At 37.5% G+C, this 16,375-nt stretch overlaps 1 protein-coding gene and 1 long non-coding RNA gene across 3 annotated transcripts in view; one reads left to right on the forward strand and one right to left on the reverse strand.

Annotated features, from left to right (window-relative positions):
* The window catches only part of LOC131279197 (uncharacterized), a 72,814-nt gene that overhangs the window by 42,305 nt on the left and 14,134 nt on the right, over window positions 1–16,375 (forward strand). The gene's annotated exons all lie outside the window — the stretch shown is intronic.
* The window catches only part of CERS6 (ceramide synthase 6), a 306,615-nt gene that overhangs the window by 31,836 nt on the left and 258,404 nt on the right, over window positions 1–16,375 (reverse strand). The window lies entirely within an intron of this gene.

Raw genomic sequence — 16,375 nt, forward strand, 5'->3', positions numbered from 1 at the left:
ATTTCCTCATCTACATACAAGCCATCATTTAAAAGTACACTAGGATACAAGTGCTGCACAGTTCTTTAAACTTCTCAGCGTACTTTGTCATGCGTTCTCATTTGATACACAGAAAAACTCTTGACTAAGGAAAGCTTCATTACTCTAGCTTACAGTGTGGAGGTAACAACAGTAGAGAGAAGAGTGGTGGTTTGACCAAATTCACTAAGAGTAAATTAGTATCAAAATTAAAGCTTAAACAGGATTTCTAACTCTTAGTCCAATATTATTTCCACATATCTCATTTAAAAGGCTAGTCTGACAAGCAGTCAGCCTCCAAACTATTGGGAAATAGCTTTCCAATATCTTTGACAACATGAGTTCAATAAGATCTGTACATAAATATATCAACATTCATATAGGTTGCTCTGTCATTATCTGACTTAACTGGGACCAAAAGAAATTATGGTAATTTAAAAAGTGGGTTAAAGAGAGTCATTATTAAAATGTAATTAATAATTATGATACCTTAAACATACACATGTGCTTTCGTTCACTTTTTTTTTTTTTGATGTAGGGTCAAGGATTTTTCTTCTGAATATCGTTCTCCGGTTGGCCTTTCTTGCATTAATCATTTTCAAAATGCCAAGCCTATTATTTCCACCTTGGACTCCTTTAAAGTGGAGTGAAAACTTAAAGGCACTTGGAGATGATCTTAGCGCAGAAGCCTTCTGGAGTTTTATGACTTTTCTCCCAGTCTTTTACAGCTGTAATATCTATGCTTCATTCAACAGCAAATTTTAAGATACTTGCTTCTTAGTTTTTATAAAGCAGTTAACTTAATTTTTATAGTTTCAAAAGAGGCCCTTTTCTTTTTACACATATGTTAATGTTTTATTTAATATTCTACTATATTGAGTTAACAATAACAACACATCAACCCATTGTAAAGGGGTTTGGAGACAAACATCTAGCTTTTGGGAGGCATGCAAGTCTACAAGTCTACTACTGCTGGGAGAAGTTCTTGGGCATCCCACCGGGTAGTCAGTACCTGCCTGAATGCCATTGGTAGGCTCTATTGAGGAAACCGTGTCTGTTCTCAGGGGAAGGGAAGAGAAGTAGAAGGAGGTTAAGTATTTCTGTTTGTTTTTTTTTCCTGTGGAGCAGGGCAGTTTAGTAGAAAGAACATGAAACACAAAGAAGACCATGTTCTAGTTCTGGCATTGACCCTGAGTCACCTTGGGCAGTGATGGAACTTCATCTAGGCTGCAGTGTCCTCATGAGGAAATGAAGAGGTTGGGTTAGGTAATGGTGCCTAGAGGTGACTTTCACTGGGAGTGAAAAGGCACTGGGACTGGACCTCAGCCCAGGGGGCAATTGTGCCAGGAGGGACTGGCACTGTAGTTCAGGGGGAAGTCGTAGAACACTAGATAATCGTGATCCTTATGTAATGAAAAGGGTACAGACTTTGGGTTTACATTTCTGCTCTTGTGACCTTTACAGGTTAATTACTTCTATGAGCCTCAGGAAAGCAGGAAACCTCCTTTAAGACCAAGCTAAGATATTTTTTCTTTTAAATTGCTATCTTTAGATTTGCCACCCACCTCACCCTCCCAACCCCAGGTCGATTTAGATATTCCTTATACAGTTTCCAATAGCACCCGGTACATCCTCTGTCTTACAATTTCCCAAATGGATTTAACTTATGTTGTAATTATATTGTAAGGGTTGGGATTATATTCAAATCGTATTTTAAGTTTAAGAACCATATCTTACCTTTTAGGTCTTAACATAATACTTGGCACACACGGTGCATTCAATAAATGTTTATGGACTGAATGGGACCATTATTGTTGTGAGAATGAAGTATGAAGTGCTTGCAGCACAATGCAGGTAGTAGATACTCAGTAAATGCTGATTTCCCCTTCCTTCCTAAATTGTCCAGTCCTGGCTGACAAACTCTATGTGAATAGGGGCAAAATTTCAATTTCTCTTTTTTCATTGTGTAATACATATGCTGACTACGCATTTGATTCTTGAAAACTAATTAGGAAGCTTCTTAGAATGAAAGTGTTATGGAAATTCCAAAAAATTTGAATGGAACGTGGGTGTTTGATGAAGTCACTGGTTTCCAAAGTATGGATAAAAGTGATTTCAGATGTAAAATAATTATTAGTTACATAATTACATGAGTATATATTTTACAAAACATAACTAATCCTGCTTTTTAAACTTTTCAGTAGTAATGAAGATTTCTTTCAAATTAGACTTCTTTAAGAAAAATAAGCAAATATATTAAAGAAAATAAACAACTAATAATAGTATGTGGTTTTGGCAAAAATCATAGTTTGCCAGTGACTGAAATTTAGGAAATATGTAAATAACTAAAAGCATGGAAATTCTATAGTTAAACCAAAGTTCACCTTTTCCCAGTTGTAGGAGAAAAATGCTCAATTTAGGTTTCCTGTAAACCTGTCATCTATTAAAATTAAGATTAAAAAAGGGAAATACAATGCTTCATTTGACAGTTTCTTTTAATCCTGGGCATACATACTTGAGGTTTTAATTTTATGTAGCCTACATATTATAAAGCTATTTTATGCTCAGAATATCATTCAGAATTGGAACAATGTCATTTGAAACCTGACAATATCTCATGGTGTTCTGTAAAGAACACTGCTATTTCTAGATCTCCATCCTCTACATGATTTTGAAAATCTCTGCTTTAGAATAGTGGTTCTCAACTGGGGTAGATTTTGCATCCAGGAGACATTCAGCAATGTCTAGAGATATTTTCATCTGTTACAATTGGGGTGGAGGCTGCTACTGGCATCTAGTAGGTAGAGACCAGGAATGCTGCTAAACATCCAACAATTCACTGGGCAGTCTCCCACAACAACGAAAAACCCCGCTTCAGATTTCCATCGATAGCTTTCCAGCCCCATAATTCTAATGCTTTAGAATTATGTCTTATGAATGATTTATGCATACCCTGATCTATATCTAAAATGGTTCTGATTAGGTTTTTAAATATCTGTTTCCAGATTTATTTTCAGAAAGCAGTAGGAAAAAAAGACCTTGCCGAAATTAACATATCCATGTCTCCATTTTTTACTCCTCTATTTAGTTTTAGAGAAGAAACTGGTTGAAAAAGCACCTATATTATTATGGCATGATGCTTACTTCAGTACATGGACTGCTGACATCATCAGCTAAGATGCTCCAACTGTCTTCTACTTTTCATGACAAATAACCCCTGTGCTTATGAGGAAAGTTTCCTCATCTCTGACTACGTTATCATCCACGAGGGAGAGGGTGAGGGACATGTCTGTGACTCTGGCCCATATTCCCAACAGTCCCCTGGCACCTTGTCAAGCATACTGGAGGGGCTCAGCATGTTCTTACCATGTTCTATGATATAGTGGGTGCTGGAAAGCTATCAATGGGAAAGCAACTTATTTCATCTTCTTATACCTCCTTTCCTTTCCTTCTGAACTGTGTCAGCCTAGGAAAACATTCCTTAAGTGCTGTTTTGGTGACAAGGTCTCACCAGCATTTTATAACCTGCACTCAGAAACCATTTCCATCCAAGGGTCACATTCTTAGAGGTCTGAAGTGTTTAATTATAAATGTTTTCACATTCAATTCAAATAGAAGACACAGAAACTAGTGTGTCAGTGCTCTCCGCCCAAGCTCTTATCACAGGACCAACTGTTCTTATATAGACTTGTAGGAAGCACAAAAGACTAAGGTGGGTACAATAATTTATAAACCCAAATGTAGCATAACCTCAATTGAATTAGTTATTGATTATATATACTCTTTTATTGGGGGTAGAGTGGAAAAGGAGCCTGTTAAAAGGATTAGATATTAAGTTGCATAAATAGTGATAGCTATGAAAAAACCTGGCACAGAGATAAAAAGTTCTACATTGACTGACTAATCAAAGTGGTGCTGTACTATTTGATTGAAGAGGGATGAGACATAAAGATCAATCTTGTCAGCTTAAAGAACACATATTCAGTAAAAAACCTGGTCTATTTGAGGTTAAAATACGTGTTTAAATACTTTGATTTCTGATTGATTGACTTTTTTAACATTTAACACACAGTTCCTAAGGGATTTTTGTTTTTGTTTTTTAAAGATTGCTCTACCTTATGCTTAAGAAGCTGAAATTCTCCAGTGGCATTTGCCAGCACAGTGATTATGTGTAAGGGGAAGAATTTTTTTAATCAACAATAAATGTCTTGCACTGTGAAAATAGCAACTTGACTCCCACATTCATTTAGCAGCAGGAAGCATGAAATGGATTGGCTCTTTTGAATTATTCCCGAAATGTGCTCCAGATGCATATAGATAGATCACTAAATATAAACCTAATTGCTTCTTCCTTTTGTTTTTGCCCCACTGCTAAGCAACTTTTTAAACCAGTATTCAATAGAGCATTTCTTCAACATCACTTCACTGTCTGAAAAAATTAAGTTTATAAGAAAGCAAAGCAATGTATGTTCCCAAAATTCAATCTGATTAACCCTGCTGACCATTGGAAATTGATAATTTATAGAGTGCCAAACATAGTCATGGTGAAGTGAAACTTTGTTTCTGATGGAGCTGTTCATTTTAATAATTTAGTGTTAACTTCCTAGTTGGCATATATTATGCCATGGAGGTGTGCCAGTCAGAATTCCCTTTAAGAATATGCCATGAAGCTGTGAAGAGTGCAGCAGTGGCCTCAGAACCTGAGCATTTGAGATGAAGCCATGTTCTTTCCGGGAAGCTCCCAGTCAATGACTGAGCATGGCAGGTATACTAGGGGCTGGCTGTTTCCACCCAATCCAGGACTCCTCCCTCAGGCAATCAGTACTCTGGAGCTCCCATTGGGTGGGTTAAAACTCTTAGATCTGCATCATTGTCTTGAGGGTCAAACTGCCCAATCATGTCTCCTTCCCTTTTATCTTTGTTTTGAGAGGCCTTACCAACCTAATAAACCTCTGGCAATCCTAACTCCATCTCAGCATCTATTTTCAGGGAACCCAACTGACATATATCATTTTGAAGTTACCACTGAACAAGAGAAGTAAGATTCTGTGCTGTCCGTGGTCAGTGGCCACTGAGCTGCAACCACTTCTTGGAGACCCTGACCACCAATACCAATGACTCAGTTCATATACTGTGTTATTACTGCCCACACTGGTATATCTGCTCTCTGAATGGGCAAAATTCCCCTGGTGTCCTTAGGGTCCCAAGCCAGGAACTGTAACTATCTTCTGTTGTATAGGAACTCAGAGAAAACTGAAGCCTAGAAAAGTTAAGTGATTTTCCTGGAGTCATGGAGAGCAGACAGACCAATGTGGGCAGTCACACCAGGTCATGTGACCTTAGTCACTGGTATTAATGGTCAAGGGCCTCAGGAAGCAGATGCATGTCACAGCCATTGACTCAAAGGAGAATCCAAGGACAAAAAATAGAGAACTTACATCCTCAAGAAAGACAGTTCCATCCATCTGCCCCATGGGATCTAAGCCTCTCTTAATTGGAAGTATCACCATCCCAAAATTCTCAAGATTGTGGAATGAACAAACAGAAGGGGGGAAAGCAACTATGGACCAAAGCAGAGTTATTATTATTCTAGTAATGGCAGAACTTGTAACATTGATATAAAGTGGTAACCAGATGGTCTGAAGGGAGAGAGAGAAAACTAGGTGGGAAGTGGGGCATTTTTGGGACACTGGAATTGTTCTGCATGACATTGCAATGATGGATACAAGCCATTACACATTTTGTCAAAACCTATAAAATTGTGCAGTGCAAAGTAAAAACCATAATGGAAACTATAGACCATGCTTAGTAGCAATGCTTCAATATGTGTTCATCTCTTCTAACAAATGCACCACACTAATGAAAGATGTTGTTATGGAGGAAAGTGTGAAGGGGGAGGAGGTGGGGAATAAGAGAATCCCATACATTTTTTATGTAACTTTTGTGTAATCTAAAACTTCTTTAAAAACAAAGGAAAAAAAAAAAAAAAAAGAGAATCCTATCTAGTCATCACTCTGCTCTCATTTCCTCTGTCCTCTTCCTCAAGCCCCAATGCATTTATCACTTCTTGTCAGATATGACCATGGTTCCAACTGTAGACCATCAAACATGCCTTTCTATCACATACATACCCCTGTCCATCCCAGCCTTTCATTCTTCCTCTTCTCTTGCCTCCTGCTTCAGAAGGACAAATTTCCCACCTTTGGAAGGCGCTCTTTCCATTGTGTTGTTAATCCTCTGGGATCCTGCTTGCTCAGTTTTCTTCTATTCCTTCTCTATGCTCGGTGTCACCAATTTCCTCCTTTACACTGTCTCAAGGAATCATAGTGGCCAGGAAAGTCATCCATCTGGAACCACCACTGCATGCTTGCCTCTCTCCTTCATATCTCTGAAATGCAGGTGTCTCCTTTTGAATTCATGGGGACCTCACTAACTCCTACAGATACTCTTCCCGTTTCTAAAAAGAAGCATAGATCTCTATTATCCTGCAAAAATCTTCATCTGATATTATATCCAATCTGATGTTCATCTTATGTCCTTCCTTTTAAAAATAGTTGTCTATGCTCGCTATCTCTTTTTGTCCACCATCTACATTTTCCCCTTCAGAATCCTTTGCAGGAGTCACTCTACAAAATTTTTTCATTGTAAGGTCACCAACCTACTTGTAATTGCCAAATCATAGAATCAAGAAATTTTAGAATTAAAAGGTATCTTTAGTCCAATTTTCTCATTTTACAGATGAAGCGCACACACACAATTTCACACAACCAGTGATCCCATTTGCCTTGATCTCCTTGAAGCATATGATATTGTTGACCTTTCCCTTTTTCTGAATATAGGTTAAAATATTGTGAATCTAATTTTCAATCAAGATTCTGGGGTAAGACCTTTATCACTCCATACCTACCCTTCCACTATCACCATGTTTCACTTTACTCTCATATTATTTTCACACCCACCAGAGGCTTTTGTTATTGCAGGAAGAATTCAATATAAGTATACCTAGTTTTTTCCCCTGTAGTAAAATTGAGCTGCTCAGATCTTAGAGAAAAGCAACTTTATATGTTGTGCTTCTGTGATAAGATATACATTTGGTTAAATGCCGACAGTAACTGACATTCCCTACAGTCAAACTATTCACTCTCTGCTCCGAATGGAAAATGTATCATTACTTATTTCCAAGAAGCTCTCAGACATAGAAACAATAAAGAGCAGCAAGTTGTCTATGCACACCAGACAAGGAAGGAGTATTAATTTGAAGAAAGAAAATTAACCTCTCTCTTTTGCCTAGGGGAAAAGAGTCTGGATCTGTATGCAGGTGATTTGAACATCTACGTGGTTATTTTTCAAAGATTCAAGACACTAGCACAGGGAAGTTTGTCCCAAGCCTAGTTAAAAATGATGGTGTACAAGTTTTAGACCCATTTGTAGCATGGAGACTCTGTAGGCACATAAAGTACCAGCAAAATATAGTTTTAATGAAACCAATGGGTTTTCATGCAAATGTAATGGAATCGTTTTGTCTGAAATCTTAAGGCCATCAAGACCCTCATTTATGTGGCCAATATATTATTCAATTTTATTCCTTTTATACCTTTTGCAGCAGGAAGCAATCCAAAGTGTCACCATTTTTTAATTACTAAAACAGAAACCTCATGGAATTATGGAAGCAGCTGCTGGTGTGATATTAATCTGATATTGATATGAGTAAGCAAAAATGAGATTTGCTGTATACTTTCCTATACATATTGATATAAACATATAAATTTATATATGTATTTATAGATGTATATTGAAAAGTACAATAAAGTGGTACTCTTTTATTGGTCAAACACAAATTAAGTGCTCAAAGTGGACACACACACATACAAGCGCTCCCTTTTGCCTCACCTTTTTTTATGTGTGTGTGGAGGAAAAGTAGGCCAAAAGATAAAAATAAGTGATACTTTTATTTATGCATGCAGGCATTTTCAGAACAAGGGTAACCTTTCGTGATCTTCCCCAAACACTTGAAAGATGGATAAAGTTAAAACAAAACAAAACAAAAAAACAGTTATAAGCCAGCAAGTCCCACAGTGGGCTACCCAAAGGTCAATCCCACTGACTCTCTGCCTAAAAAGAGCTCTTGTGAAACACGGTCACGAGTGGTAGCCTATTGGGGTGGGCAAACACTGGTAGGAGATTTAGGATATATGGGTTCAGTAGTAGAGAGAATTGAAATAAGCTATGTAACATGCAGAATATTTCTCTACAATTGTGGAAGAAAATAAAAAGGGCAGTACCCTATTAGACTGTAACAAGTAAATAAACCACTTGTCTGGGGAAAACACCTTTATGAAAATGAATTTCAAGTTAAGATGTATGAAAAATCATAGAGCTCTACTATCAGATAAATCAGCAAACTTATAGCCTATCAGGTATTGTGCAAGATGCTGGCCATATATGGAGTGAATGAGATGGGGTCCTAGTTCTTTTGGAATCCACTCTTGAGTAGAAGGAGGAACAAGTGAACAAAAGGTTATTAAATATGCCACTTCAGCAGTACTGAAGAGCATGCCATGTGATTGCTACTGATGGTAAGGAATGCAAATATTTCATTAAATTTTTGAATGAGGTGGGGGGGGGCACACATTGAAATAAATACAATCATATGGCTAGAAAAAGGAAAAGGGGTCAAGCTCCATGAATAATCCATTTCTGAGAAAAATGCTCAAGCTTTGGTCTTCATAATTGCTTGAACCTATTTTGTGAAGCACCTGACTTTTTTCTGGAAAATACTGTAGACAATGTATAGGAAAGGGTTTTCACCCTTCTTATAAAGGGCTGACTTTGCAAATCGTGCTTCTAACACAAAGTAGTGGATTGGGAATGGGAGGTAATTTAAAGAACTTGCACACAAAGAAAAATTTCTTCAGTGCTTCACATTAGCTCCTAAATTGAACAAACAGGATGTGTTCAAATGGTAATTTAACATCAACTTAAAGTATTCTTTGTCATGGTGTTTGCCTTTCAGTAGCAGACAAGAGATACAACACCCTTATATTTCCAGGGGGCAGGAAAAAGGAAAATCTGCTGGACTAAAATCTTGATTAATGGAAATAGTCTAACATGATAACTAGACAGTGTTTCCTATTTTGTTTTTTTAATTATGAGTCAAAATGCAAAATAAAGTCATTTAAAGTTATTTTCTTTTACTTCAATGGTTCATAATCTTGTACAGCTTTGGGGTAACATCCTGGCTGAATACCAGTATCACTGCAGAGCACAGAGGTAGAGAAGGAGGGGGATTGCATTGTCACGTAAATGACATTATTTTGGGAATGAATCCTCAGTATTTCCTTATTTAATTAGCATTCACTACTGGGCAGTAAAATTACAGTTAATAGAGTACTTCATTTAATTAAATACATTTAGCCACATTTCTTTCATTTAAAAAGTAATCTGAAAATGTGAAGTAATTAAAATACTACTTCTTTACCTTTCGGAATTTAAAAACATTTGGAATTGTTCCCGTATGGCCATTCTTATATGCCATTAACAATAAACTGTAGGCAGAATCATGTCTTTTAACATGTTACTTGTGGCCTTTTTGAATAATGTTAATGAATATTTCATTGACAGCTGCATACTATTCTTTATAATTATAGAATATAGAACTCAAAAACACCCCACAATTAACACAGTAGCAACCAACAAATTGCATTAAATATTTATTTTGTGGCAGCTCTATTTAAAGCACTGGTTTTGTGACTGTGTCTAAGACACAAATGTCTGTGAAAATCACGTGTGGGTTTACATCTTGCCTATTCAAAAAAAGGAGTGAAGACAGCTAGATTGGGATGTTTGTGTAATAGCTGCCTCTGAGATGTGGAGTTTGTTATGAATCTGAGGTAGGGCACTTAACCTGACAATGATGTACACTGATGAGAAAGCCCTGATTATGGCTACACAAAAACTGTAGAGGTTCCCTGCATACACAATTTAAAAATTACTACAGAGGGTTGTGTTCTCCCTGCTTGTGCTCACTTTCTTGTGTGATCTGATGGAAGGGGGAATGGAGCTTTATTTCTCTTTCCATTTCTCCTTCTCTTGGACAGTTGCTTCTTTCCATGCTGCCCGGAACCTCCTGACAAACTGTGTCCTGCTGCAACTCACCCATCAGGCATCGCCTTGCAACACACACACACACACCAAGCCCTTGCTCAGGCTCCTGACTGCAGTTGGCATTTTTAGTGTTAGCTACCACTTTTATGATTTTCCTTGTATGTATTTAATCCCTGTGTTTCTAACTTTTTGGCATTTACTATTATAAATGGTTTACTTCTATTTTATTACCTGTTGTGGATAAAGGCAGTATTTATTAAGCAGTGGCACCATTCTGTTTCTATACATCCCATCAGACCAAAATGCTTCAGTGGTTGGAATGCACCTGCTTTTGAAAGCTATTGGGTCATCATCATCCTTGTTTTCTTTGGGCATAGTCTGTATCATAAGAAAAGATGCACATGGGCTGCAATGTCTCACTGGGATTGTACCAAACTGCACGGGAAATTCTAAAACTTCATTTGTTCTTTTAACAAATACTTATTGATGGGTCCTTCAGTGCTGGATGTTTCTGGGCACATGTCCTTAACAGCTACTCTGTGCCTGACACCCAGCAAGGCTCTGTGAACTGTGCTGAATAGATATATAAAGAAGGTGTGGCTCCTCGTCTATGACAAATTCATGAAGTGTTTGCTCTATAATCTGGGAAACAAGACCTAAATGCATAAAAACTTAAATAAGAATACACACTAGGACGTATCCCCACAAGGACGAGGAGGGAGACCTCGAGGGATACTGGTGATCCGTGGTTCTGTCTCCTTGGCAGCACTGACACTCTCAGGGGGGCAGTCAGAGGCCCACAAGAGGCTCTGTGGATGCAAGGTGTTGCGCTCCCATGGACACATAGGGGTGGCCTGGGCTTATTGCACCCTAGAACCCAGTGTGCTGGGGCTCTATAGGGAGTCCTTCTGGGATGGCTCAGGTCCTGGTCCAGGTTGGGAAGTAGTAAGGGGTTAGGCATTGAGTGGCTCGAGGCTGGGCTCAGGACTGTTGAGGACGGGCTCAGCATGGACAGAGTGGCAAGCTGGCAGCAGTGACCCAGGGACCACAGTCACGGAGCTGAGGGTAAGTGCTGGAGGAGAGGATTAGCCTATGTACGTGTGTGTTTTATGAAAATACAAGCATATGGAAACATAGCTCATGTCAACACTTCATCTGCTGCAGTATTTCCCATTAAGCATCGGTTGTCTAAAATAAGTGAGGCCCTTGGTCAAATATACTCAACTACACAATTTTCAAATCTCTGGTCTTGGAATTAGACTTTAGTACAATATGCAGAATTTTAAAAATAGATGAAACGGTCATACTGAATTTTCTATAGATGGTATGTAAACACATTTTATAATCTTTTGAAAAAACAATCTGTTCCCCACTCCCCAACCCCTACTGTCGGCAAAGGAGTCTCTGCAGTGGTTGAGATGGAGGGAGAGAACACTTAAGATACTAATTCTGTGTGGAGGGAGTTACTAGGATACTAGAGTTTTTGTTGTTGTTGATAAGTTGCAAAAGGAAGGCAGACTGAATTGAGAACGTATTCTGCTCTCTTCTATACACATACACAACAAAAAATACCTGCATGTTTTTGTTTTGCATTTGCTTGTGCCTGTTGACAATGCTTATAGAGCATTCTAAGGCTGAATACTTTGAATATATCACTCTCTCCACTGCCTTATTCCTACTCATCAGACTGGAACTTAAATGACCTAGCCCAGGAATTGGCAAACTTTTCCTGTAAAGGACCAGACAGCAAGTATTTTAGTATTTTCATGCCATTTACTCTCTGCTGCAACTACTCAACCATTCACAGTAGTATGAAACCAGCCAAAGACCATATGTAATAGATGGGTATGACTATGTTCCAATAAGAGTTTATTTATATAACAGGCAGTGGGTCAGATGTGGCTTGCAAATGACAGTTTGTTGACCCTTGGCCTATCCCCTTCAATCTGAAAAGATTAAATTAAAATTACAACGTTCACATGAGAAGAGACAAGACTTCTCATTGCACATTATCTCTATGCAACTTGACCTCACCTTATAAAGATGTTAACTGATAATAACAGATGTATTATTAAAAATGTGCCAAAATATCCAAGCAAAAGAATCTCAGGGTTTACCTTTATCTTTAAAATATATTTAACACAATCGTCAAGGTAAATTTTGGGGAAAAAAAATCAGCTATTCCAAATTTGTGAACTTTGAGAATAATGTGGTCCTTAGAAGATATTCAGAGCATGTATGTAATGCCTTTATGGTAAAATGTTTTGAAAAAGAAACCAGAGAAAAGACTGATATTCCCATGTGCATCTTGATCTCCAGAACAATAAATTTAAAATCTTATTACAGAAAATGTTAGATGATCTATCTAACCTTCCCTGTAACTTTTTTTTTTGTTTTAAATGCACAGACCTTCAGAGAGTACAAATCAGCAAATAATTCCCCTACTTTGCTGAGTTGAGACCAAACAGCAAGTAACATTCTGAGATGTTATATGGTTCTGTTTGAACAGTAGCAGGCCACAGAAAGCATATTTGACTCTAAATCCCTGTAGCCATGGGCTGGCGTGGACTGTGGGTGGGACATGAATGGGATGTGAGAAGCCATCATCGTGCCTCAGGAAGAGATTCTGGCAAACGCAGTATTGCCAGTTTTGCCTGGATAAGTGTTGGTCTCCATGACCAAAGGAGAGAACTGACCTGATGTACGCCTGTACTTTTTGAGATTCTGCAAGATTCTGTGAACAATAACGGCTATTTTTGGTGGCCCAGGGTAGCGACGGACACTTAGGATTTGGGTATTAAGGCAATTCAATATTATGTGCTCACCAGGTACTGACAACAGCAATGATGAAAACAAGATATTTTGAGTCTTATAGTTGGAAAGCATATTTAAATTATTTATTTTAAAAGTGCCATAATCAATGGTGATGGCCCCTTAGGTGGAGGTTACAAAATATAATAAAAATTTCTAACCACTTGGCTATAATGGGATTTTCCAGTTATAAGCATTTACAGCACACATTTTAAAAATGGCTTAATATTTGAAAAGTACTTTATAGGTTTACTATATCACTGCTAAAAATAGTATTTCATTTAAAATTTAACTTTCCCTTGGAAAGGTAGGTGGAACGTTTACTATTATTCTTGATTTACTGATGAGGACCTAATGAGGGCACAACTAATCTTCAGCCACACAGAGAGGGAGAAACCCCCGATTCAAAGCAAGCAGTCTTTCTACAGACTGACAGAGCTGCTCAGCACACTCACCAAACCACTTAAATATTGATTATCTATTTATATTATCTATTTCCAGGAACTGTTCAGAAAATAACCAGGTCCCTCAAAATTATAAACTAGAATACATATGGGACCTGTAGGAATTGAACTGCAAGGGCCTCAAGGGAGGCACCAGGTCTAATTGAATTCTTAGCGCCCAGTCTAGTACATTGTGCATGCCCAATAAATATTCACTGAACATATGAAAAACGGTGACAAAATGAAGTTAAAAGTTTGTACCTAAGCAATATGGAAAAGGCAAATACTGGAGATTTTAGACGAGCAAGTTCACTGGTAAATTGCAGATGGCTAATCTGGAATCTGGGGCAGAGTCCTTAGAAATGAAGATCCAGGAGCCAGCAAAGATCTCCTGAAATCAAGTCATGCCAGACTGGTCTCGTAGTCTTTTTTGACTCAGCCTCTACATGTTTGTAGAATGCCTTAGAGAGAATCTCGACTTCCATAAGACCGTGGACAAAGTCATTTACTATAACTTAAAAAAATGTGTAGTAACAGCAGGCTTGATGATGAAGCAGTCATAAGGTTTTGTAGTAAGTATAAAAATCATGCTGAAAAACAATGACCAAAAGAAATTCTTTCATAGTATACCAGGAGTTCCTCTTGATCAACAGTTTTCTTCAGTAAGTTGAAAGAAGCATCAAAGACATAACTGCAAGTAACACAAAGCTGAAAGGGATAAGTACTGCACTGGATATACCTCCAGAGATCCTATTGGGCTAGAATGATACCTGAAAACAGCACGAAGAAATCTAACAGGGATAAAAGTAGTTTGTGTGATTAGGTATAAAAATAATTAGAAACAAAAATACATTAAAATGAAATAAATTTCAGATGAGGGAGGTCTAGTCTGGCAGCAGCTCTGATGTGCATCAGATCACCATCAGTGCTATGTGAAAGCTGCTTAAAAAACTCGTGTGCCAACAGGCTGTGTTTGAAGAAACAAAGCTCTAAATAAGGCTTGCTTTTAGTTCTCTTACGTTTTCCTATCAGTCGGTCCACCTTTGGAACATCATAACAAGAGAAGCACGGAGGAGTAAACAAAGAACAGCCAGGAAGAGTAGAAGGGATTAAAGTGACTAATCTGAAGATGAGACAGCCAACAAAATGATATTGTAGAAATCTTCACATTCTTAGCATTTTCAGTTTAGAAGTGGGATAGTGCATTTAACCTGTTTTTGGAGACCAGAACTATATCCTGCCTTGTTCTTTCTTTTGAAGAGGGGAAGAAGTCACAGATCACTTTACATATATATATATATACACACATATATATACACACACACATACATATATATGTAGAAATATATACGTGTGTTTGTGTGTGTGCGTGTGTGTGTGTGTGTGTATATATATATATATATATATATATATATATATAGGGGGCTTAAACCAAGTTAAGAACCTCTGGCTTAGAAGTTATAAGGACCAGGTTTTGGTTTACTATGAGAAACTGTCTCCCTCTGAAGAATACCATTGATCAGGCAGAAGTAGCATGATTACCAGTTAGGGAATACGATAAAGGAATTCCTACCAAGAGCAGAGAAAGTGGCAGAAAAGTCTAGAGCCAGTTAACTCTATGGTCCCTCCCAATTCTAAGATTCCCTAGTCTAAAAAGGATTTTTAAGTACTTTCACAAAATTAAGGCAAATATTTAAACACTATTTGCTATTGTCATTCATGTTAAAATTTGAGATATTCACAACACTCGTGACATTCTAGTAATTGAAGCAGGGTCAAAACAAATACCTTCCTAACACAAACACAATGTGCTGCACATATCTGAAAAGAGTTTTATTCATTATATGCACAACCACAATGGTAGCAGGTATACAAATTATTTCTTGTATTATGAACAATAAAATATTTCTCTCCACAAGCTGCTTTTTTAAAAACTTGGCTGCACTAAAGTCTTGGTAGGAGAGCCCTACCTGAGCTCATAATCCCCTGTTTGGTATTTGGGTACAAGGATTTCTTCAGGGTAGTAGATGTCATCACCACAGGGCATACACACAGAGTTATTTTATCAGTAGTACTACATAATTTCTATATTCTGGGGTCTACATTCTATGCAATTCACTGCTGTCTAAACTGCAAGAGACTTTATACATTTGCAGAGGAATGGAGAAAAGTTCTATCTCAATTTTTATTCAACCCTTCAAGGGAAGTAAAAAAAATCAAAGTGCTGCACAGTGATGATTATTTCTTTAAAACTCAGGTTTCAGAAATCCTAAGTTGGGAAAGTTCCTGAGAAATATTTCTTGGATTTTCCTTGAATTTCTTCTATTTAAATTCTTACCACTAGTTTTGCTAATAATCATGCAAGAGCTCCAGCCCTGAAATAATTACTGACACATTATATTCAAAATTACTTCAGTGTTACCTACATCTGAACACTTAACATCTGTTGCCAACACACAGTGCTGTTGCTTGGAAGTGATTTTCATAATAAGAAGTGTCCAAAAGAACTGCAAACTTCAAGAAGCTCTTTGTATGTATGTGTTCCATTTATTAAGTGAACCCCAGTAATAAACATCATTCACTTAAGATCTCCAACTTCATTACTGTTATTTTTCTACTTCATTACTCCTATTTTTCTACTGCAGTTACAAGTCAAGGTTATTGCATGTCTTCATTTCTCTGCTTTCTCCAATTTCTACTGGTTTAATTTCCCATTTGAATCACTTTTTTTAAATGGAAAAAATATCTGTCCTCAATAGTAGAGTTTAAATGATTTGGAAGGCTCATTTTCTCCCCTAGTTCAAGTAGTAGCCTTCCAGTAAAAGATTGAGAGTACACCTCTTTCTTTAGGAAGGAATGCTAAATTCCCATAAAAATCTGTCATGCCTTTTTCTTAGCTCTCAACACAGAAAAGATATCCAGACATTAAGGAGTTATATAAAGATTTCGGGGGCTCTTTTTGAGTTTTATCTTCAGTGGTAAACACAGTCAGTGAGGAG

The sequence above is a fragment of the Dasypus novemcinctus genome, chromosome 7 (assembly GCF_030445035.2).
Source record: "Dasypus novemcinctus isolate mDasNov1 chromosome 7, mDasNov1.1.hap2, whole genome shotgun sequence".
NCBI classification, from domain to species: Eukaryota; Metazoa; Chordata; class Mammalia; order Cingulata; family Dasypodidae; genus Dasypus; species Dasypus novemcinctus.